Source organism: Castor canadensis, chromosome 7 (assembly GCF_047511655.1).
Source record: "Castor canadensis chromosome 7, mCasCan1.hap1v2, whole genome shotgun sequence".
NCBI lineage: Eukaryota > Metazoa > Chordata > Mammalia > Rodentia > Castoridae > Castor > Castor canadensis.
Genome location: NC_133392.1, coordinates 41,680,127 through 41,706,496, shown reverse-complemented (window position 1 = coordinate 41,706,496; position 26,370 = coordinate 41,680,127). Strand labels below are relative to the sequence as shown.

General features: G+C 35.5%; 1 protein-coding gene and 1 pseudogene across 1 annotated transcript in view; both read left to right on the top strand.

Moving 5' to 3' along the window:
* The first annotated feature begins 1,767 nt into the window (after positions 1-1,767).
* On the top strand, positions 1,768-26,365 carry LOC109701761 (lipase member J-like; annotated as a pseudogene).
* Positions 8,972-26,370, top strand: part of LOC109701759 (gastric triacylglycerol lipase-like) — a 142,799-nt gene continuing 125,400 nt past the window's right edge. Inside the window, exon 1 of the mRNA XM_074078829.1 lies at positions 8,972-9,111. The gene's annotated coding sequence lies outside the window, so the exon portion shown is untranslated. The remainder of the gene's footprint in view (positions 9,112-26,370) is intronic.

Genomic DNA, 26,370 nt, shown 5'->3' with positions numbered 1-26,370 from the left:
ATCACTGATGGCATAGTTAACAGTAGGTGGCAAAAAGCCAAGATGAATAGCCCCATATTAAATGATAAACTCAGAAATTTAAGATTTCAACAGGCTGTCCATGAAGCAAATCTATTCAAAAGAAAATTGAATCAAGATATTCAGTCTTAGGCTCATGTCTAGAAAATAATTTTATAGAATTAAGGCAAGAGTACTTAGGATTTTGTTAACTCTTAATATGAGTTAATAGTATAATTGAGCTGCAAAGATAAAATGTTATCTATGGACCCAAGCTATGATAAATGAATTATAATGCACAGAACAAGAGAGACAATAGCCCTATAGTATATTGGCCAGACAACTTGGTGAGGGGGGAAGCCTTGGTTCCCAATAAGGGATGATCTGTCTACATGGCTTGCTATTGTTGGAATCTTGAAAAATCTTTGTTACACTTCATGTCTTCAGCCATCAAGGGGGACAAGAGAAGTTAGATAAATCTAGGGCTAATCAACCTTGTGTTACCAGTTTTTAGACATTTCATAAATTATTAAATGTCCATGTGCAGAGTTGAGCAGGAATTTGATCCAAAGTCTAAGTTAGAAAAAAAGACAATTGCAGGCCCAAATTAAAAGTATACTTTTAGCAAAAGCAGGCTCTAAGTCCCTGTTTACAAAAGGAAGACTGAAGTTTCAAAAGTTAAAACTTTAGAGTGTTTTTAAATATATGGTTTAAAACTTTCAGATCTCATAATTTGTACTAAGTTATGAAATTATTGCACCAAAGCTAGCCTAATATGTAGATAAGAAAGAAATGTCAATATGTGCCTATAAATTATGCCTTTAAGTTGTTAATAAAGAAATATTTTTATTTGTGTAGCTTGTTATACACATTGTACTAATTAAAGTATCATGTCACATTTATCATATTTAAGGTTTATAACAACCATGAGAAATAGGTATTATTTGCATTTTGTAGTTAGGGAAACTGATGCTTAGAGAGGTTAAGTCACCTAGCTACTGAGTGAGAGCTAAGAGTTTTGTAATCCCTGCATAGTATCTTTTCAGGTATATTTTCTGGCTTATTGTACAAGGCTCATGAAATTAGCAAGACATGCTTTGTGAATGAGAATCTGAGAGGCAGCCTCTGTGGTTACTCATTTCTTTTTTTCCTAGAAGAAACTTAAATGTTCAACCCTCCCAGAATTTAGGAGATTATTTTTGACAACAAAATGAAATTTACCCTGAGGCTAATGACATTTGCCCAAGCTTCCATAGTTCTCCCCTTCTTTCTCCTCCCTTCCAAAAATCCAATTAAACATATTTTATATAAATACTAGACTGGTAAAAATGCTATTACTTCATCAATCCAAATATCAATGAATTTGCAACATATGATAGAGCTCTCAGAATTGGCACAAACAATATATAATGCAGAATTCAGAGAAGGAATTTGTGGTACAAAATAAGAGACCTGGAAATACAGACAGTTGAAATTAAGCAGTCCCAAATCCAATTACACATTGTGTGTCTTTAGCCAAGTTACTTAACTTTTGAGAGCCTTAATTTTCTTATTTGAAAATCATGATATTCCCTACTCCACATAATTGTTTGCTGCAGCTTTATAAATGGTATTATTTGTTGAAATTTTTACATATATGTTATATTTTTGTATAAGTATCTCCATTTTATATGTAGATCCCAAATGTGGTGCCTTTTCACAGTGATATATTTCATCCTAATTCCTGGAAGTACTCATGGTGTCTTTCTAAACTGAAAATCTGTGAACCCTGAAGCAAATATGAATATTGTAAGTTGCAAGGAAATTAAACTTCTAAAATGACAGAGAATGTTACTTTTTAAATTGTGGAGTTTTTGAGTTAATATAGTCAAATGTATATATACCTGTGAATTTATATATTTTGATATGGGTCAACTAATGTTTCTTATATACTATTTTGTAGTTTACAGTTTCCCCCTCAGCCTTATTCTATCTCTGTGAATGAAAAAAAAACATATATATGTACAAATTTTCTCCTATATATTCACATATGTACAAATTTGAAATAAGAGATATGTGCATAGACTGAAAAAACTTTATGGATGCATACATATTTTAAAACTACATGGGTGAATAAGTACAGATATATATGGCTGAGTAAGTATAGGTATGAGTGACTAGAGGTTAGAAAAGGAAAGATTAGTGGATTGGTTCTTGGGATATCTCTTTAAGAGCAGTGATTAAAAAACTTTTTGGATTTATTTATCCTTGAAATCCCTGTGATTAAGACTGGTGCTAAATAGGCATTCCATAAATATTTATCACTTAAATCATTCAGTGAATTGATGAGAATGAAAGTTCGTAATAAGCCTGGGCCAGGTGTAGTGGTGCTGAGCTACTCAGGAGATAGACACAGTCTGAGGCTAGTCTGACCTAAACAGTTAGGAAAACTCAGTCTCCTGAAACAAGATTGCTGTGGTGGTGCATATCTGTAATGCTAGGTACGTTGGAGGCAGAAGTAGGAGGATAACAGTGAAAGCTCCACCCCGGGTAAAAGCAGGAGACATCTAAAAAAGCAAAAAGGACTGAGGGTATGGAGGGTAGTGCCTTTAGTTCAAACCCCAGTACCACCAAAAATAAAACAAACATAGAACAAAACAACAACAAAAAAAAGTAGTTCATAGGCCATCTGAGGTTGAGAGAGAAAACCATGATTCATTATTACATAATGGGTTAAAAATGGTAAACCACTCAATATGCTACAAGGATTTTTTATTTTTTTGATTTGTTTATCCAGAGCCAAATAATTTCCTACTGGGGCTATCCAGATGAAGTATATAATGTTGTAACTGAAGATGGTTATATCCTTGGCCTTTACAGAATTCCTCACGGGAAGACAAACAACAATTCAGGTAATCAACTGAAGATAATTTGGTGACTATTTGGGGCCTGAAGATTTTAACTTTTTAAAATTTCTTCTCAGTGAACTTAGTGCAAGAGAAGTATTTTAAGGTATAATAACTGTCTTCATGCCTCAAAAAGAGAATCTGATTCCCCTCTGGGTTGCTGTTCATAGAGTAGTTTTAAAGTATGTGGAGCACAAGTTGTTCCTCCCAGGTTTTCTATGTGAGTAACTTTAATTCATTCCTTTATCAGATAATCATACTCATCATACATGTTGATTCTCTAGAATTTTTTTGTTGAGGAGGAATTAGAAATGCCTGAAACACAATTGCCTTTTTATTCTTTATGTTTGAAAAAAAGAGGCTGATAAATGTTTCTCTTCTTTGCCTATGATTCTTTCCTCTACTAATAGCAGAGAGATCAGATTGGTAGCAACCTCTTGACTCTTTATTCCAGCAGTAAGTACATTTGTATCAGTACAAAATGTACTGGGCTGTTACCCTAGATCTGCCAATTTTTAGTAGAATATGCAATTAAGTACATTTGCTTATTCATCTTATTGCCCAATTAAATGACAAGGTTTTTTCTTTTCTTCTCAGATTTTCTTCCTGAAAAGAATGTTTATCATTTTGCAGGATACTTTCTCAAGCTCTTATTTTGAACATTAAAAAGTATACTTCAAAGAAGACATTAATTTGAAACAACTTCAATCAATGTAGTTTTTGATACTTAAAAAGGTCACAGCTGTTACGTAGAAATTTTAACAGATTTAACATAATAGTAAATATCACTCATAGTATGACCTCATTTTGCAAGTAGTATAATAAAATATTTAAAGATAATTTTAAAATAAAACAAATGCATTGTAGTGCTGTATAATCAAAGACTAAGAACAAAATTCAGGAGTATATACAATTTATTGATAGAATACTGTTTAGGAAAGGTCGTGTGGGAATTAGGATAGGCTTCAGGAAGGACCTAAGGAAGGGTATAGAACACTGAGGTATAGTGATTTAAGAGGAGTTCCTGTATCCCATGAATAGTTACTACAGAAGTGATCTCACCTTGAAGTTAGGGAGCCTCTTTTTGCATATCCATATCAGTTAATCATTGCCTAAAAGTTATCTCTAAAAGGAGCCAAATGGGTGAGGGAAATTTCTACAGAGAAAGAAGCTACAATGAACCGCTAGAAAGAAACAGTAAAGTTATAACTAGTACTTATAAATTAACTCCTGGACCATTCATTCTGTATTTGTCTATCACCCACCAACTTTCTGGATGACATAAACTAATCTCTTATCCATAAGGACTTCCATATTGATATTAGATCATAGTTGTAATTGTCCATGTACACTTAGAACAGAGCATGGGAGTAGCAAAGGATGCCTCAGTAGAGTGAGTCACTTCTGTGGATCCAGTAAGTTCAGAAAAATCTGGGATTCAACTTTCTGAAGTTATCCTTCCCAGATACAGTTATTTCAAGTCTCAGGATTACACCTCTGCCTGATTATGGCCCTAAATATGGCATGAGTTCTAGCCAGTGCAGAGAATTCAGCCTTCCCAAACTTCTGTTATTCTTATAATTGGGTCCTGACCAAGGTTTTCAACTCAGTTTTCCCTCTGGATATAGGACAAGGGGTGGTCAAATGCTGCCCTCGAGGCCATATGACTTTCACACTTTCAGTTGGTGATTGTTTGTCCCAGCACCACACAGCCCTGTTCCTTTTGCTGTTCAAAATGTCATTGGCAATCAGCAACAGCCACCTAATACCTTACTGGCATAATTAAACTTCCCCTGTACTTCTCAACTGCTAGAGATACCATAAAAGCCACTGAATTATTCTAATTCACTATAGGTGAATATGGTATATATTGTAGTGCTACTCATGCAAGGTTCTTTCTATACTCATCTACAATTAGTGATGTGATTCTTATTTCCTGCTAACCAGCAACTCCAAAACCTCATCCTTAAATGTGTCTGCTTCCTTCCTCACTTTTGCTGGTAACTGTTAGGTCAAATTCCCTAGAAACAAAGCATATGAAACAGATTTGGATACACATGAAGTTTTTAGAGAATCTCAGGAAAAAGTTGATAGGGGAAACTGAAGACAGCAGAGGAAGAGGGTAAGCAATGATGTGGTCTTAGCTGAAGTGTAGTTTCTGCCTGGTCCCTTGGGGTAATAGCAAACTTGAAGTATATCAGAGTTGATCTAACCTTGAAACAGAGAAGTCAGCCTTTGTACCTTTGTGTCACTTAGTCAAATGTGTGGATTTGTCTTTCTTGCCCCCCAGTATGGGAATTCCCTTATAGCCAAAATTACATTATTCAAAAGGTCATTTTTCAATAAAGTTGGAAGTACAAATTGAGACTCTGGAAACAGGTGATTAGAATAGTTGCTCTACATGATAAAAGCTTTAGCACACAAGGGAGGGGTGAGGATAGGTAAGACACCTAAAAAATTAGTTAGCATTTGTTGCCCTTAACACAGAGAAACTAAAGCAGATACCTTAAAAGCAACTGAGGCCAATAGGAAAAGGGGACCAGGAACTAGAGAAAAGGTGAGATCAAAAAGAATTAACCTAGAAGGTAACACACATGCACAGGAAATTAATGTGAGTCAACTCCCTGTATAGCTATCCTTATCTCAACCAGCAAAAACCCTTGTTCCTTCCTATTATTGCTTATACTCTCTCTACAACAAAATTAGAAATAAGGGCAAAATAGTTTCTGCTGGGTATTGAGGGGGTAGGGGGGGGAGGGAGGGGGCAGAGTGGGTGGTAAGGGAGGGGGTGGGGGCAGGGGAGAGAAATGACCCAAGCCTTTTATGCACATATGAATAATAAAATAAAAAAGAAAAAAAAAAGAAGACAATTGTCAACTGCAAAGAAAATTGAAATTACACATTTGTTTACTAGAAATACATTTTATGGTTTAATAAACTTTGATATTTTCTTTTTAAAAAAAAAATAGAATAGTGGCTCTAATGTAATGACATCAGTATTGAGTATGTCTGTGAAAAAGTGACCATAAAATATTTTTGTGAAATGTAAAAGTGGGAAAGTAATATAAAATATCTTATTTAATATTATAATTTGAGAGTGCCCAAATTATTATTAGATATTTGGTTATTCTCTGTCCTTGAAATGTATATATTTAAGTGGGATGTGACACAATTTCTTACTTGGTTATTTGAAAGAAATCAACTGGTATAGTGTTATTAAGCAATTCTATCATACAATGGTATTAAATATTAGGAATTTATGCCCATTCATGCAAACAGATTTTAAAGCCTTCAAGCTGTCATTATTAAAGGTTTGAATTTCAGATAAAAGTTTTTCATGTGGATGTTACACAATTTAAAAAGAAATTTTCCGTATTGTTTTCCAGCTCAGAGGCTTGTTGTATACTTGCAACATGGTTTGCTTACATCTGCCAGCAATTGGATTTCCAATCTTCCCAACAATAGCCTGGGCTTCATTCTGGCAGATGCTGGCTATGATGTATAGATGGGAAATAGCAGAGGAAATACCTGGTCCAGGAAACATACTTATCTAAAAACAAGTTCCGAAGAGTTTTGGACTTTCAGGTACAAATAAAATTAAGTAACTTTTAATTTTATTTTAAAAGTATACTGAATATTTTGTTTTCTCTTTCGATGAAATAAAATAAAACACAGGTCTCACTTTTTTTTCTCAGCTCAGGGCTTTCCATAAAACTTTAGCTTGAGAATTAAAGAGTGCTTGTATAATTTTGAGTTTATTTCTCTGTTTTTCAGCATTACCCTTTATTTTTAACTTGATTTCTTATTGACTAACCACATCCTTGATTTACAAACTCTTCTATTATTCATATGTTGTCTACTCCACTATATTCATGGTATACAAACACCTTTTTTGTTTGGAAGATTGCCTGTGGCTTTATTTCCTTGACTGGGTTCCCCAAAGAAGTCATTATTCAGTAGGTATATTGTGCCACATAACTTCTTGATAATACCCAATGATACCTTTATCCATTCACCTATGCATTATCTTAAAATGTTAATATAACATTAGTAGAAATTGTTGCTTTTATTTTCCTTTTTCTTTTGTAGTTTTGATGAGATGGCTAAATATGACCTTCCAGCTTCCATTAATTTCATTGTTAATCAAACCAGACAAGAAGAAATATTTTATGTAGGACATTCACAGGGCACTACTATTGGTATGCCAAGGATTATTTCTATTTTCATATTAATGACTTTAAGTAAATAATCAGTAACATGTAAACTAATGTTTAGTATCCTTTGTATATGAAAGCAAGGAGTTAAAAATACACTAAAAGTAAATATTAAAACAATTTTCTATTTCCTTGAGTCTCACATAAAGTGTAAGATTCATCTGTAAGAAAATTTTATTTCTCATTTTCATCATTGCCAGTTATAAAATGTTCAATATTCCTGTTTTTATTCAATGTAATTACTCCTGATTTTTTAACTGTAGTGTTCCAAGTCTGGTTTATTACTAAGTTGTCATCCTTTATCGTTATTTCTTAAATTCTAATTATCAGCACTATGTTGTGATCAATATAATGTGACATACTAGACAATCAAAAATGTTTGATAAGTGAATTAAGAAATGGATGAGTAAATTAATGTAAATTAATTGTTCAGATACTATTTTTGGGCCTTTATTTTCTATGATGTCAATTTTTATGTGCAAGTACTTGCTTAAGAATATCTTACTAATTTATTACATATTTTCTTTCAGCTTTCATAACATTTTCCACAATACCAAAGATAGCTGAAAAAATCAAAATATTTTTTGCCTTAGCACCAGTTTTTTCTGTCAAACACACAAAAGGCTCTTTAATTAAAGCGACATACAAGTTGAAGACAATAATCAAGGTATGTGTGTGTGTGTGTGTATATATATATATATATATATATATATATGTATATGTAGTGAGAGAACAATTGTATTGATGAGTCTGTCTGAGGGGATTATGGGAGGCAGGAGAAGGAAAGAAAATGTTAGAAAATGAAAAATCTTGAAACAACCTATCTATGTATGAATATAATATAATGTACTTTACTGTAAGCTGTTGAATATTAGGGGAGAATGGTGATAGAGAAAGAGTAAGTAACTGGAGGTGGCATTAATTTGATTAAAGGACAGTGTAGACACCTGAAGTACCAAGGTGAAACCACCTTAGACCATCAATATGCACTCAAAAACGATGAAGCACAGGAGGATAAGATAGGTCTTTTGGGAGGTTGGGTATCAGTGGGTGGTGGAAGAAAAGGGTGAATGAGTGTGACTATGATGGATGTATGTTGTATTCACGTATGAAAATAGAAGAATGAAACCTGTTGATCTAAGAAAGGGGGAAGGAGAGAAGAGGGAGAATGATGGAGAAGGTAAATCTAACTAAGATACATTGTAAGTGCATATGCAAATATTACAATGTATCCCCTTGTACCACTACTATATAGTACTCAAAAAAAAAATCAAGGTATGTCCTACCTTTGTTTTGCGCAGTCAATAACACAATGACAATGATTCTGAGCTTTCAAAATGAGTCTTAGAGGGAGAGATGACGGGGGCAATGTAAATAATGTGCAGTATAAGACTGATCAGAATTGTCACTGCGAATTTCCCCCATAATGAATATATCCTAATAAAATATTTATAATAAAAAAGAGCTCTAAAACCCAAAAAACAAAATAAGTCTTGACTATGTTTGCACAGCCACATCTATGAATTGGGATTTTTAGTTTCATTTACATTGGACTCTTGGCTTTGTTTCTACAAAGATATGCATGTTGCTTGTTATACCTTTAGTACCTCCTTGTGAGAGAAAATCCAGTGATGAAATCATCACTATACCCTGTTCCCAAGTTTTTATCTTAATTTAATTTTGGGGGGGTAATGGGACTTGAACAAGGTAGGCAAGCATTCCAGCAGTGAACTCCATTCTCAACCCCTTAAGTTAAATGTTTTAAACTACTGTGAGGTAATTCATTTGGTTGTATACATAATAAACTCATTGCATTATTTCTTAATTATTATGGTCTTCAAATGTGGGTAAAATAAATTTATTTTACAGGCTTCTTCTAGAAACACAGACTTTTTACCTAAAACCTCACTTAACAAGTTTCTTGGTTGAAAGCTATGCCCAGTACTTATTTTTAAGAAGATTTGCCTCCATACCTGTTTACACTGTTTGGATATGACCGGAAGAACTTAAATATGGTGAGAACAAGTTGCATTAAAATGTATTTTTGGCAATTATGGAACACAACTCTTAGAGCTTATGTTATGCCTTGAGTGTCATTTTGTGACTTATCTACATACACTAACAGATTTTATGACTAAGGTTGTACAATTAACTTGCATTGGCATGCTGGGATTATTTTGCTTCCATATTTGTCTTGTTCTCTATAAGACCAGAGAGTGGCTGCATTGATGTGTATCTTTAGTTGCTTTTGCTATTTTCTATTAGTTTCTTGAAATTTTTAATATTTGGATTCTCTTCTATTCACCTGTTTCCCGTACTCCTTCTCTTATACTCTTGTTCCTAACACCCCCCCCCCCCTTTCTGGGTTGATTCTGTAATAACTAGAATCAGTGCCTGTCAATTATCTTTTAGTTTGTAGCATTTCTCAATACTCTTACAGTGGCAAACTGCTGGGGAGTAACAGGACCCTTTGGAATGACTGTGTATATGTTCTCTTAAAGATGTAGCCATTCATTCTAAGACTTTTTACTATCATTAAATTTAAAATCCAGATTTGGCAGAAGCAGTTGCTACATTTAGATGGTGTTGGTTCTTGTACCTATGATTTAAAAAAACCTCAATCTGAATCAAGTTATACATTTAAAGAAATAAAGGTTTTCTCTTAAATTTTCAAATATATTTGAGGCTAGGAACATGTTTCACATGGCAGAGCACCTGCCTAAAAATCATGAGGCCTCAACCAAATTCAAACACCAGCATTGCCAAAAAGGAAAAAAAAAGGAGGTCAAATACATTTTTATGCCACAAGGACAGGTTGATTTCATCCAACTTTAAGAAGGTCTTATCTCATTCTCAGAGAGCTATATAGACAATTACAGAAATATGAAAGAAATGTTTCACAGTATCAAAAAACTCAGCTTTGCCCCCTTTGCCCACAATTTGTGAGACATCTACTTTTTTGCATTTAGGTAAACGAGAACTACTTTCATATCACATCTTTTTCATATTGTTCTGTCTACCCAGTATTATGTACTTACTACGAAAAACTTAGAGGAACCACAAATATAATCTTTATCCTTACTTGACTTATTTCATTCTATATTTTAGGTAGTACATTTGCTCAGTGCTACAGTTTTAGCAATTATATTGTGTCTCTGAAAATTATTCTTCTGAAAATTACTGAAAAATTATACTCTGGCTTCCTTGGCCTTTGAGTTTTTGTGGACCTTTTTTCTGGCACAGAAGTTGATTATGATATAGGCTATAATATAGCTCTGTCCTACAATATCTGGGATTGTTAAAAGTTAGAAGTACAAAAATTAATCTTTAATAAGTCCTCTTAGGCCTATCAAGATCTGTGAGAAAAGTAGGGGTTAACTCACATGATAAAAACCCTCTCTAATGTAACCTGGAAAATCTATCATGAAACAACACAGAATTGCTGAGAGTGGCTCAAGTGGTAGAGCACCTGCCTAATAAATGCAAGGCCCTGAGTTCAAACTCCATTACTACTAAACAACACAGAATTTTGACTTTGCCCAGTTGTTATGATCTTTGATGATAGAAATTTCTAACACTTTGAAAAAAAATTGATGAAAGTAATTCTAACTGAATGGCAGTAGCTCGTACCTGTAATCCTAGCTATTTGGGATGCTGAGATTGGGAAGAATGTGGCTCAAGACCAGCCTGGGCAAAAAAAGTTTGTGAGACTCTATCTTAACACAAAAAATCTTGGTGTGGTGGTGTATGCCTATCATCCCAGCGATGTTGGGGAACCTGAACTAGGTGGACCATGGTTGAGGCCAGCCTGGGAAAAAGCAAGACCCTATCTCCAAAATAACCAGAGCAAAAAGACTTGGAGATATGGCTCAAGAAGTACAGTGCCTGCGTAGCAAGTGCAAGGTCTTGAGTTCAAACCCCAATATTGCCACCCCCAAAAAGAAAGAGTTCTTTTTTAAGTCTATAATCCGCATATGAGGGAGAACATGCAGTTTTTGGCCTTCTGAACCTGGCTAACTTCACTTAAGATGATGTTCTCCAGTTCCATCCATTTACTTACAAATGACAAAATTTCATTATTCTTTGTGGCTGAGTAAAATTCCATTGTGTATAAATACCACATTTTTCTTAATCCATTTGTTGGTAGTGGGGCATCTTGTCTATTTCCATAGCTTGGCTATTATGAATAGTGCTGCAGTAAACATGCTTCATTTTTCCATTTACATACATGTGTGCACAGTATTTGTACCATATTCACCCTTGTAAACCCTTTCCCTACATCCTCCACCCTCCCACACTGGTACCAACCCCAAGATAGGGCCTGTTCTGCCCTCCTGTTCTGCAATTTTGTAAATGAAAAAAAAAAAGACATTTTTGTTTCTTTAAGATAGCTATACAGGGAGTTTCCTTGTGACATTTCTATATGTATATTTGTATTACAACCCAAATTGGTTCATTTCCTCCATTTTTCTTCTAGCTACTTTAGTCCCCTTCTTATGGTGATTTCAACAGATTAAAAATTCTACATTCATTCTTGTATAAAAAATATATCAATCATATTCACCTTCTTAATTTCCTTCCTTTACCCTTCCTCTCTCATATGTGACCTCCCCTTAGTGTGACCTGTTTTTCATAATATTGCTGTATTTGTATTAGATCTATATTCCACATACGATAGAAAACGTGTAGCTCAGGTGAAAACCAACTATCCTCTTGCCTCAGACTCCCCAGAACTAGGATTATAGGCATGTGCCATCACCTTGGCTCTGTTACCCTTTATAATCGCCCCCTGTCTCCCTCTTTCCACGTCCCTAATTAGTTCCCCATTTATTTACATGCCTTCCCTGTACACTAGGTTCCACATATAAGAGAAGACATGTGAGCCTTGTTTTTGTGAGACTGACTTACTTCACTTTAATATAATGATCGCCAGTTCCATCCATTTTTCTTGCAAATGACATAATTTCATTCTTTATGGCTGAATATACACATACACCATATTTCATTTTTTTCCTTATTGTTGTGCTGGATGGGGGTACATCATGGCATTTACAAAAGTTCTTACTATATATCAAATATATCATATTTGAATTCACTCCCTCCACCATTCTCTTTTATCCCACCCATTCCTGGAATTGTTTCAACAGGTATCATTTTTCCTTTTACATACATATGTACAAAGTATTTATTCACTATATTAACCCTCCCACACCCTCTTCCTACTTCCTCCTCCCTCCCACTGGTACCAACACCCCCAGGCAAGATTGTTCTGCCCTCCTGTTCTGTGATTTCGTAAATGAAAAAAAAATGACATTTTTGTTTGTTTAAGATAGCTACACAGGGAATTTCCATGTATATATGGAAATGTCACAAGGAAACTTGGGTTATATATATATGTATATATATAATACATATGTATATATGTTTTATAACCCAAGTTGTTTCATCTCCTCTATTTTTCTTCTTTCTACCTTGGTCTCCTCCTTATGGTGATTTCAATAGGTTTAAAAATTCTATGTTCATTCTTGTATGGAGAGTACATCAACCATACTCATATTCATTTACCTTTCCTTTCTCATATGTGACCTCCCTTTAGTCACAATATTATTTTCATAATATTGCTGTATTTGTATTAGGTCTCTATTCCACATATGAGAGAAAACATGCAGCTTTTGGCTTTCTGAATCTGGCTAACTTCACTTAGGATCATGTTCTCCAGTTCCACCTACGTACTTGCAAATGACAAAATTTCATTCTTCTTTGTGATTGAATAAAATTCCTTTGTATGTAAAATACTACATTTTCTTAATCCATTCATCAGTAGTAGACATCTTGGTTGTTTCCATAGCTTAGCTACTATGAATACTGCTGCAGTGAACATGGGAGTGCAGGTGTCTTTATTGTAATCTGACTTGCATTCTGTTAGATATATCCCTAAGAGTGGAATTGCTGAATCATATGGCAGTTCTATTTTTAGTTTTTTTAGGAGCTTCCATACCTCCATAGTGTTTTCCTTAGTGGTTCTACTAATTTACATTTCCAACAGCAGTGTATGAGGGTTCCTTTTTCCCCATATCCTCGCCAACATTTCTTGTTGTTTGTGTTCCTGATAGTTGCCATTCTAACAGGAGTGAGGTGGAATCTTAACATGGTTTTGATTTGCATTTCCTTTATGGCCACGGATGTTGAGCGTTTGTTCATGGTTTTTTTAGCCATTTGGACTTCTTCCTTTGAAAAAGCCCTGTTCAATTGATTTGCCCATTTCTTTATTGGGTCATTGATTCTTTTGAGAATTTAGTTTTTTGAGTTCTCTTTATATTCTGGTTATTAATTCCTTCCTAGAGGAATGGGATATTCTCCCATTCTGTGGGCTGACCCTTCAATTTAGAGACCATTTCTTTTATCATGCAGAATCTTTTAATTTCATATAGTCTCATTTATCAATCCTTTCTCTTAATTGCTGAATCATTTAAAATCTATTTAGGAAGTCAGTGCTTATGTCTATTAATTCCAATGTTTTCCCTGCTCTTTCTTGCACTCTCTTCAATGTTTCAGTGAATACCATATTTTCTTTGTTCACTCACCCATGGATGCAGGTAAAAAGGTACCCCTATACATGGCCATGAGAATGTAAATTAGTCCAACTACTATGGAAATCACCATGGAAGTTCATCAAACAACAAAAAATCCAGAACTTCCATATGATCCAGCTATTACTTCTTGGTCTATATCCAATACAATAAAAGTGAATCACAGTTCACTTTTTCTTACTCCATACTGGTCTTGCTGAGTTTTCTGCTTGTGAGTCTCTGCTTCAGTAAATTGTGATTCTCTGTATTCATCTATCTGTCTCTCTGCCTTTGGCAGGGCACTGGTTTCACCAGTGACCTCAATTCCTGGATGGATCTAAGAAGAGCTGTTGATTTCTAGGTTGTTTAGCTTTTTATTTATTGTTGGGATGGAGTGGTGACTACCATATGCATTCCATGATGGAAATGTAGACTCCTGTTTTCTTCTAAGTTTTTGAGGATATTTTTCTCATTGTACTATTCTTGGTTAAGAGCATTATTTTTTTTTTCTACCAGCATTTTAAAGACAGTAGTCCATCTTTTAACTTCTATTTTTTCAATGAGAAGTTACCTATAAGTTTTATTATTATTGCCCTAAGGGAATGTTTCTTACTGTATCTTTTTTCTTGAATGTTTAAACATTTTTCTTTATGTTTCTTTTTCATTAGTTTCACTATCATGTGCCTAGAAGTGGATTTTTTTTTTTTTTGATTGATTGCATCCTGTTTGGAGTTCACTGAGTTTCTTTTATCAGATTTGGAAAATTCTCAGCTAATGTTTATTCTGTTCTTTCTCTTCTTTCATTGCTAGTCTCCAGTTACATAAACCTTAGGCCATCTAACTGTACCTAACATCTTTCTTTGCTCTGTTTTGTTTTCACTTTTTTTTTTCCTCTGCTGAAGTTTGAATATTTACTATGGGCTTGTATTTGAGTTCACTAATACTGTCACTTGCTATGTTTAATCTGCTTTTAACTCCCATCTAATAATTTTAAATTTCAAATTTTGTATTTTTAATTTCTAGAATGTCTATTTGACTATAAAAATACAGTATTCCTTCCTTATCTCAGGTTTTGCTTTTCATGGTTTCAGTTACCGTGGTCAAGTGAAATTCAAAAATATTACTGTAATGCAATAAGGAATTAAGTTATTTTGAGACAGAGTAAGAAGCCATGGTCACATAACTTTTATTATAGACTATCATAATTCTACTATTTGTTTTTTAATTAAGAGCATAAAATTTATAATGAACAAAAATTTATTGTCTCACAGTTCTGGAGGCTAGAAAGTCCAAATCAAGGCACTAGAATCTGGCCAGTGTGTTCTTGCTGTGCAATCAAGTTGAGAAAGCAGGCAAAAGGAGGTAGAACCTCTCCCTTTATAATGGCATTGATTCTGCCTATTAGGGACCTCATGACCTAGTCATCTCCCAAAAGTCCTCCTTCTCATAATGGTAACCAAATTTCAATTTGAATTTTGGAGGAAACAAACATTACAACTATAGCTGTTACTTTCTTCTGAAGAGCTTTGGCTTATTTAGCTAGTTGTCAAACCTCTTTAATTGAAAGGATGCTTATCTTAGTAATTTGCTAAAATCCAACTCTTAGCAAGTAGATTTTTTTTTATCCTGTGATTTTGGTCCTTTTTGTTCATATGTGCATACATTGTTTGGGTCATTTCTCCACCCTGTCCCCTGCCCCCTCCATCTCCCTCCCCTCTCCCTCATATCCAGGCAGAACTTGCTCTGCCCTTTTCTCTAATTTTGTTGAAGAGAAGACATAAGCAATAATAAGAAAGACAAGCATTTTTGCTAGTTGAGATAAGGATAGCTATACAAAGAGATTCCTAGCGTTGGTTCCATGCACAAGTATGATACAACCCAAATTGATTCATCTCTACCTGACCTCTTCAATACTTCCAGATAACATTCCCATATTGACCTCTGTCACTTTAAGGTTACTGTCTTAGCTCCTTTGCAGTAGGACCATCAAACAATTTCAAGTTTTGAGTTTCCTACCTATCCCCATTCTTCCCGTATGTGCTCTCCCCTCAGTGTGTGACCAAGGTCCAACAACATTACTGCTTTACCCTAGATCTAAAGTCTGCATATGAGAGAAAGCATGATTTTTGGTCTTCTGAAACTGGCTAACCTTGCTCAGGATGATGTTCGTGAGTTCCATCCATTTACTTGTGAATGATAAGATTTCATTTTTCTTCATGGCTGAGTAAAATTCCATAGTGTATAAATACCACATTTTCTTAATCCATTCATCAGTAGTGGGGCATCTTGGCTGTTTCCATGACTTGGCTATTGTGAATAGTGCTGCAATAAACATGGGTGTGCAGGTGCTTCTGAAGTAACCTGAGTTGCATTCCTTTGGTTATATTCCTGGGAGTGGTATTGCTGGATCATATGGCAGATCTATGTTTAGTTTTTTAAGAAGCCTCCATATTGTTTTACTGAGTGGTTGCACTAGCTTGCATTCCCACCAGCAGTGTAAGAGGGTTCCTTTTTCCCCACATCCTCACCAACACCTGTTGTTGGTGGTGTTTTTGCTGCAGGCTATTCTAACAGAGATGAGGTGAAATCTTAGTGTGGTTTTGATTTGCATTTCCTTTATGGCCAGAGATGGTGAGCATTTTTTCATGTGTTTTTTTGCCATTTGAATTTCTTCTTTTGAAAAAGTTCTGTTTAGTTCAGTTGCCCATTTCCTTATTGGTTCATTGATTTTGGGAGAGTTTAGTTTTTGAGTTCCCTATATATTCTGGTTATCAGTCCTCTGTCTGATGTATAGCTGGCAAATGTTTTCTCCCACTCTGTGGGTTGATCTCTTCAGTTTAGAGACCATTTCTTTTGTTGTGCAGAAGCTTTTTAATTTTATGTAGTCCCATCTGTCCATTCTTTCTCTTAGTTACTGGGCTACTGGGGTTCTATTGAGGAAGTCCTTGCCTATACCTATTGCTTCCAGAGTATTTCCTGCTATTTCCTTTCCTAACTTCAGAGTTTTGGGTCAGATATTAAGGTCCTTGATCCATTTTTAAGTTGATACTACTACAGGGTGATAAACATGGATGTAGTTTCATTTTTTTGCAGGCAGATACCCACTTTTCCCAGCAACATTTGTTGAAGAGGCTGTCTTTACTCCATCATCTGTCTTTGGCGCTTTTGTCAAAAAATAAGGTGGGCATAGCTGTGTGGATTCATATCTGGGTCCTGTACTCTCTTCTACTGGTATTCATATCTGTTTTTGTGCCAGTACCATGCTGTTTTTATTGCTATTGCTTTGTAATATAGTTAGAATTCCAGTATTGTGATATCTCCAGCATTGCTCTTTTTTGCTGAGTATTGCCTTGGCTATTCGTGCTCTCTTGTGTTTCCAAATGAACTTTAAGGTAGATTTTTCAATCCCTGTGATGAATGTCATTGAGATTTTGATGGGAATTACATTAAACATGTATATTGTTTTTGGTAGTATAGCCATTTTTACTATGTTGATTCTACCAATCCACGAGCATGGGAGATTTTTCCACCTTCTATAGTCTTCCTTGATCTCTTTCTTCAGGGATTTGTAGTTCTCCTTGTAGAGGTCATTCACATCCTTTGTTAAGTATACTCCTAGGGATTTAATTTTTTTTTGAGACTATTGTAAATGGATTTGTTTCCATATATTCTTTATCAATTTGTTCATTGTTGATGTATAGAAAAGCTAATGATTTTTCTAAGTTGATTTTGTATCCTGCCACCTTGCTGTATCTGTTTATGGTGTCTAAAGTTTTTGGGTAGAGGTTTTTGGGACTTTAGGATATAGGATCATGTTGTCTGCAAATAGGGATATTTTGAGAGTTTCTTTACCTATTTGTATTCCTTTTATTTCTTCTTCTTACCTAATTGCTCTGGCTAGGAAGTCCAGGACTATGTTGAATAGGAGTGGGGGTAGTGGGTACCGTTGTCTCATTCTTGATTTTAGGGGGAATGGTTTCAGTTTTTCACTGTTAAGTATGATGTTGGCTGTATGTTTGTCATATTTAGCCTTGACAATGTTGAGGTACATTCCTTCTATTCCTAGTTTTCTTGGAGCTTTTAAGAAGTGGTGGTGGATCTTGTCGAAGGCTTTTTTTGTATCAATTGCAATGATGAAGTGGTTTTTGTCTTTGCATCTATTAATGTGCTGTATTACATTTATAGATTTGTGTATGTTGAACCACCCTTGATCCCTGGGATGAAACCGACCTGTGTTGTGGTGAATGATCTTTCTGACATGTTCTTGGATTCTGTTTGCCATTATTTAATTGAGGATTTTTGCATCACCTTTTTGCAGGTGTCTTTGTCTGGTTTTGGGATGAGTGTAATACTGGCTTCATAAAATGAGTTAGGCAGTGTTACTTCCCTTTCTATTTCATGAAAAGTTTAAGGAGAGTTGGTATTAGTTCTTCTTTAAAGGTCTGATAGAATTTAGCTGAGAATCCATCAGGTCCTGGACTTTTCTTTTTTGTGAGACTCTTTATTGGTGCTTCAATTTCACTTTGTGTTATCAATCTATTCAGGTGATTAATATTCTCTTGGTTTAATTTTGTGTGGTTATAAGTATCTAGAAATTGGTCCATTTCTTCAAGATTTTCAAATTTATTGGAATATAGGTTCTCAAAGTAGTCTCTGATGATTCCCTGAATGTCTGTTGTGTTTGTTGTTATCTACACTTTTGCATTTCTGATTTTATTGATTTGGGTTTTTTCTCTTCTCATTTTAGCCAGGTTTGCCAATTTTGTTTATTTTTCAAAGAACCAGCTTTTTGTTTCATTGATTCTTTGTATGTTTTTTTTCTGTCTCTATTTAATTAATTTTGGCCCTTATTTTTAAAGAACAAACAATCAAAAATTCCAGGTTCAGGAATAATAAAATTTCAGTTTTATTTTAAGTTCTGGTGTTACTCTTCCAGCATCCAATCATTGTGTTGATATGTAAGCTCTGTTGTAGTCTCACCAGGTGGTTGGGTAGTGTTTTTTTTTTTTTTTTTCTTCTGTCTTTCAGAGGCAGCTGCTTGGTCAGCTCCTCCCTCAGTATGGTGTGGCAGTTTAAGTTTCTATGTTGTCCTCATGTTCCAGAATCAACTCTGTGGCCCACCAGCTGTCCTGCTTTGGAGTTGGGTTTTCGCTGTGCTTGATTACTGGGGGCTTGTTTCTTTGCCTCACCCCCTTTGTCTGGGGCAAGGTCAGCAATCTAGGCCAGCCCCCTGCTGTTAGCATGTTGTGATGGTTTGCTGATTATTTTTCAATTTTGCAGTGTTGTTTGACTTTGGATATTGCTCACTGGCTCAGGAGATGAACTTTGTGGACCTCTACCTGCCCTATTTCAGGCAGTGGCTTATCATCCACCCGCTGTGGGCCCTTCTGCCTTTCCAACTTTTGTTTACTAAAAGTTCATGCGGACATCAGCTCCTTGCCCCTCTCTCCTTCTCCAGTGTGCTTTCAGTAACTCCGCCCCTCTGCTGTGTGTTGGTTTTCAGTTTCTTGTTTGTTGTTCAGTTTTTTGTTTATTTGTTTTTGTTTTTGCAGTGGGGGTGGTCAGTCAGCCCAGGGGCTATGCTGGTTTATCCTAGAGGTGGCTGGGGGATAGCGTGTGATGCTTGGTGCTCACCTGTTAGTCTGCTGAATATCTCCCAAGCAGGTTTGGAGCCAGCATCTGCCGGTGTGGCAACCCTCCTGTTTTCTCTGTATAATGTGGTGTAGAGAAGCTTTCCACAGGCCAGAAGTTCAGGGTGTGGAAGTTTTGATTCTTCTTGCTGCTTTATTTCCACCAAGTGTGGCTCCAGCATCTCAGCAAGGTTTTGGAGTCACAGAGCCCATGCTGTCTGCTTCTGCACCCTAGTCGCCATCTTGCCAGATGTGCAGGTAAATTTTTGTCACTTCTAGTCAACAGGATTGCCAATATCTGCTTGGTTCCAGTTTGGAAAATATCCAAAGTATATTTGGATGAAAGTTGGGATTGATGACAGGTTTTCTTATGTTTTCCTTTTCTCAATGTTCATATTCTCTGGTAGTTGCCTTCCAATTTCTGTAATCCTGCATAATTGTTTTATATTTAAATCTGATAACATTTTAAATATTTTAAAAGTTTTCTTAAATAATTTATTTTCTTCCTTGCTTATTCTTCTTTGGTACTCAGCCTTCTCATGTACTTCCTCTTCTTTAATTGAGTGAAACATTGATTTTGCAAAAAAATATTTTTACTAATAATTTGAGAAATAAGATAAGTCTTTTCTTTTTTTCTGGACTTGAATGTAGTCTGCTTTTTTAAGGAACCTGAGATCACTCTGAGATGGTCTATGTCTAACTCAAAAGATTCCCTAGGACTACCTAAGTAGCACAAATTTAGATGCAGATTGCTTTGATGGCTGGCACACTTCTGATTCAGCTTGAACTTGAGTACTTTAGAGTTTGATACCCTAATTTATCAAGGAATGTTTCTTTTTTAAATCCTTGGTATTTAATAGGCCTAAGGCATTGATTTTTTTTCCTTCTCAACTAGCTAATCTCTCAAAATGAATCTTCAAATTCCCTGGGATGGGCAAATAATCTTAAAGACAAAGTATCTTCAGTGATTTGCCTGTCTTTTGGGGTTCTTTGTTTTTCTTGTCAATTCATCCTTCAAACTTATTTCTGTCTTGTCAGTTTCTTAATGCTTTCAAAAGGTTTGTGTGTGTGTGTGAATAGTTCATCAGTTTTGGTTGTGTTCATTATAGGAAATGTTGGATCAAATAACCTAGAAAAACAGTAATAGTGTCTATATTAACTTTAAAAAATTTCAGATTAATACGTATATTAGTGTACTAAATACAATTTTATTAGTTTGCATTTATATTTATTAAATTGACTTTCAATTTTCTTAAAATAATTTCATTGATTAAATACTAAAATTATGCTTTCTTTGACTGAAATAAATATAAAAATGCTCTTTAACTTCTCAGAGTCGTTTGGATGTGTATTTTTCACACAACCCAGCAGGAACGTCTGTTCAAAATATGCTCCACTGGAGTCAGGTATAACTGCTACAGTGTGTTTCAGTATAATTTAATTTATACTACTCATGCTTTGCCAGTGCCATAGACTGACACATTTAGAATGATAAAACTAAATTATATCTTTTTATAATTCTTTGTAGTTTATAAATATGTTAATAAATAAAAATTGGACCTTGGAGTGGTAGCAGTAATGAAAAGGCCCTGATATCAGGGTGAAATAGTTCATGCAGGGCAAAGGGCAAGATCCTTAAAGAGATCAAGGAACCCAGAGATAGGTGATGTTGTCAGAAGGATTAGATCACTAAATATCAAGGCAGGAATACTTTTAAAGAGAATATTACTAGGTAAGAACAAAACAGGTAGAATAACTAGAAAAACCTGGAGTTTAAAAGGTGCTAGGAGCAGCAAAAGATAGGGAGTGATGTAATTGAATGACATGAGATTCAAAGTTTGGAAGTAATTTCTTATGGAGGAAGAAGTAAGAATTGTCTGGAAGAAGGAATAATGGGCAAAGAGGACTGGCTTAACTCACAAGTCCAGTACTGCCAGGTATATGAGAGGAAAAAAGTAGCATCCCATGGGGAGGTTCTATTTTGGTCTAATCTGTTTGGTGTCCTTGAGGCTTCCTGTACCTGAACGAGCAAAACTTTCTCAAGATTTGGGAAATTTTCTGTTATTATTTTATGGAATATATTATGAATCCCTTTTGCTTGGACCTGTTCTCCTTCAATACCCATGATTCTCCAGTTTGGTCTTTTCATAGAGCATGAGTTCTTGCATATTCCTTTAGCAGTTCTTGAGTTGTTTGACTAAGATTGCTTTTGTTTTTTCTTTAATTTCTATTTTATCTTTGAACTCTGAGATTCTGTTTTCCACTTGTTCTAGTCTGCTGGAGTTGCCTTCCACTGTGTTTTTTTTTGTTTTTTTTGACTCAAGAGACTTTTTATTTCCAGGATTTCTGTTTGATTCTTTTCTCTGAGGTTTTCTATATCTCCTCTTTTATATTTTGTGTTGTCATCTTTAATTCATGTATCTCTCTTTTTTTAGTGTCCTCTGTTTCACTTTGATGTTCTTTAAAGTCCTCTCTGAGTTCATTTATTTCTTTCTCTGTCTTCTCATGTTCTTAATTTTGGTGTCTTGTAATTTCTTGTGTATGCCTTGTACTTTTTAGTTAACTATATCTAGTATCTTATCCACGAATCTCTCAGTGGTATCTTCTAAGATTTCTTCTTTGAGGGTATTTATGTAGGCGTCACTTGCTCATTACTGACATATCTTATTGTTTTGCTGAGGTCAGAACTGGGTATCCATTTCCTTCATGTCCCACTGAATCCTGCATTGAATTATTTTTTTGAGGAGAGTGGTTTCCATCCCTTGCTCTTCTTCCCATCACTCCACTTGTGCTGTGCTACTATGCTTTTGATAGGCTTGTTGGTGATTTGGTTGCTGATTTCTTTCTGTGATTTTAATTTTTGTGTTGTGACTGATTTGGTTGTTAGCTAGGTTGATGTGCTCTTTTTATCCCTGACCTAGAGATGTAATTTAGCAACAACAAATTCACAGGTTCAGTGGCAGACTGGTTGTTTACATATTATATAGAAAACCCCTTGGTGATAATATCTATAAACAGTGGGAGTTGGAGAGGGTAATGGTTATTAGGCTAGTTATAGATTTGGGGGAATTTGTAAAGGTGCCACTAAAGGTAGGTGCTGGAATAGTCATTGGTGGGTGGGGGAAGAAGTATGAAGGCTGCTAGGTTTTATGGCCCTTGTGTGTGTTTCAGTATTTCTATTGTTGTCATGGAGAGTGCTTGTGTCAGGGATTGCAGGGGGTTGGGCTTGTGTATAGTTATTAGAGTAGGCTAGTCATTGTGGTGAGTGTGTAGGAGGGAGAGGTAGTGTGGTGACAGGCTGGGGGAGGATAGAGGGTGAGGTGAACATGGAGAAAGAGTAGATGAGAAAGGGCAGAAAGAGTAGTTGGGAGGGAGAACAATGGATTGTAGCACAGGAGAAAGGGAAAGTGAAGAGAGTCAGAATAGGGATAAGAGAATAGTGATGATGGAGTTAATAATGCAGGAATTAAAAAACAAAAAACACCAACATCAGGAATCACAAAAAGTTCAGTCTTTTTTAAAAGATCTGGAGTTATTCCTTACGTGTCCAATCCTTGTATTGGCATACAAGTGGAAGCTCTGATACAATCTCACCAGGTGACTGGTTGTGAGTAGTATTTGGTCCTTCTGTCCACAAGATTAGTTGGGATTATGAGATGAGTTCAGGCTGCCGGCTCAGGTAGGGTGGTCAGAGCTGTTGCTTCCACTGGGCGGCAGCTGCATTACGCTTCTGATGCAGCTCTGTTTGGTCAGCTCCTCTGCCAGCAAGGTGGGGCAATTCAGTTTTGATACATGCCCTCTATCCCAAAGATCAGCAATGTGATCCACCATCTGGCCTGCTTTGGGCGGTTGCTTCACTCCTGCTCTCAGCCTCTGTGCTTTTCCCAACCTCTGCTGGGTGCTAGTGGATCCTTTGTGAGGTTGGCTTGCCACCCCACTCCTCTCAGCCTTTATGACTCGATCTCTGCTGGGTGCTGACAGGTCCTCTGGAAGCTTGGTTTGTTGGCCTGCCCCTGCTCTCAGCCTTTATTGCTTTACCAGAATTAGTTCATTGAGAGTTCGGTGCTGAGTATTTGGCTACTTGCCCCGCCCCCATTCTCCAAGGCAGATTCAGCATTCCACCCTCCACTTCCATTGTTGGTGTTAGATTACTGTTTGTTATTTATGTTTTTCAGTTTTGCTAGGGTAGGTTCAGTCAGCCCAGGGGCTTTGCTGGATTACTTTTCCAGGGGATAAGTAGGGAGTCAGGCGTGGTGTGTGATGCTCACCTGTTCCTTCTGCAGTTTCATGCAAGCAGCTTTGGAGCCAGCTGATGGGGAGAAATGGCTCCACTTTTTTTCAGTGCAGTGTGGTGTAGGGAGACTTTCCACTGCTAGGTGTCCAGGATGTTGCAGTTTGATTCTGAATGATGCACTGTCTTCTGCTTTTTGGGAGAAAAAAAGAAAGAGAGAGAGAGAAAAAGAAAAGAAAAGAAAAAAGAAATAGCCAGAAGGCTTTTTCTACTAAGGCTGGGCACACTTTGTTGGCTGTGCCAAGCAGGATTTTCATGGCTGTTAGGTGTAATTAAAGGCTTATTTTGAGTCAGTCTTTGAATTTTATCTGCATCTGATGTGATGGCAGTTATTATTTTGACTAGGAGCAATCAGAATTACCCAGGCGTAGCTCTTATGTCTCAAGGAAGTTTCTGGTTTCATGGAGCTTAGGATTTCTGATTCCCTACCTTTTTGGATCAGCTCATATATATATTCTAATGCAGACAAAATAAACACAATTAATTTCTTATCACATTGGGCAAAAAATCAGGGTGGGCAGTAGATAGAATTAAGGGACAATCAGAACATAGAATGATAAGTTTCTGTCATTCAACAATTATTTAATAAAATACTAACAAAGCATTAAGAAATATACCAAACACTGGTATATATTAAAGACTCAAAGGAATAAAATTTATACCACACAGGAACTTTTATGGGAGGAAAAAATTGCTAATATTAAAGATAACAATATATCAGAGGATTTTACAGAAAGTGTTGAAGATAACATATTCCAAAGATTCATCAAGTAATCATAATTCATACAGTTCTCAAAAATCAGTCATTAATTTATTGTTGGATCAATCATGGCAAATTGATTGAAAAGAAAAAAAAATCTTGCAGGTTGTAATTGACAAGGCCACAATGAAGCAAGTGGAGTCTGAATTGAGTATGAACATTTAAGCAATGTATTTCAATTAATTAAGAGACAGTTCCCTTAGTCTGGGATCAGAGTTTCAACACTGGTATCTGAAGAAAAAAATTCTACATTATGACAAAAATTTGCATATCTAATTTATAGTTGATATATATCAGTCTTTGATCTATAAAGTAGCTCTGAGAAACATATAATTTATACCATATTAGAAGTTTATTATTTCTGACTTCTGACATTTATTATTTCTGACTTCAAAGTGAAAAGAATTATTTTTATCATGCACATGAGTTAAGTGCTCTACAGCTTGAGCCACAACTCCAGTCCATTTTGCTCTGATTATTTTTGAAGATGGGGTCTTGTGAACTACTTGTGCATGTTGGCCTCAAGCCATAATCCTCCCAATCTCAGCCTCCCATGTATCTAGGATTACAAGTGTAAGCCATTGACACCTGGCTTCTCCAACTCTCAAAGTGCTAATAACTTTGAATTTGAAAATTGACTTACACATGGCACATTATTTTATGCACCATTATCAAGAATGTAAAGTTTAACTTTCATACACTTTTAATATTTTCTACATGGTAAGTTTATATTAAAATTTATTTTCAAAATACCATAACTTATACTTATTACTCACAAACATTATCTGATATTTCATGTAGATGAACTGCAGATATTAGCCTTTTCTTGCTTAACCTATAACTATGGATTATGAAATGTGAACATGAAATTTGGATATATAACTTTGTTCTTACATTCATGTAGACTTATTTTTCACAACTTCACCTTCAACTAGTGATTTCTTCATATCAAAACATATCAGATATACCAAAATGTTGTGTGAGATGGTAACATTGTATTCTATGGCATTGTCTTTAACTAACTTAATTGTAACAAAAGCAGCAGACAGCATTTCATTTTACCATGCTTTATCCTACCTGAGGATCCAAGGAAACCTTTTTCCATCATTTGTGCTACCCTCCTTAGTGCCTATATTTTTATCCATACTTCTGGTTTCTCCTTGCAGCCACTCCTTAAATTTACTTTACACAGTATGTACTCCTGTAGATGGCAGTATTGGCAAGAACTTTCATTATGTACTTATACAGCTATAAAAGCCTCTTGGCCATTTCTGTGTATTTGTGAGTATACTAACCTTGGACTCCAGAGGATTAAGGTTATTAAACTACACAGCTCAAAGAACTGTTCATATTGCCAGTAATCTAATTTCTTATTTTCTGTAGCCATAGCCTCTTTAGAAAAATTGAATTTCTTTCAGAGATATGGTAAATTTTTCCATATACATAACAATATTATTCTTTCCAGGTTGACATTTTCTGGGAATCTGAAAATTCTATTTCTGAAAACAATTGAAGTAAAATTCTCAGAATTTTATTTCTGTCTAGATATTAACTTAAAGGTTTAAGTTAAGTTTACACTACCTTTAATCATTTTACCCTGAAAATATACATGGAATTTTTGGATGGAATCAGATTGCTATTTCCTACAGGAATAACCATATCAATTCCCCACATGCCCATTCTCTCTCATTTTAGAGCCATTTGATGGCAGAGAATGAATAGTCTTGTGTGTCACAAATTATGAAACAACCTACTAGTTTATTTATTTATTTATTTATTTTGCTGTACTGGGGTTTGAACTCAGGGCCTTCACCTTAAGCTACTCTACTGGCACATTTTGTGATGGGTTTCTTTGAGATAAGTGTTCATGAACTATTTGCCCGAGGTTGTTTTGAACCATGATCCTCCTGATCTTTGCCTCCTGAGTAGCTAGAATTATAGGGATGAGACACTGGCACTCAGGCTCCTACTAGTTTATTTTTATCAGAACAGTTGTTTAGTGGCAATTTGCCTTTCTGGGTGGG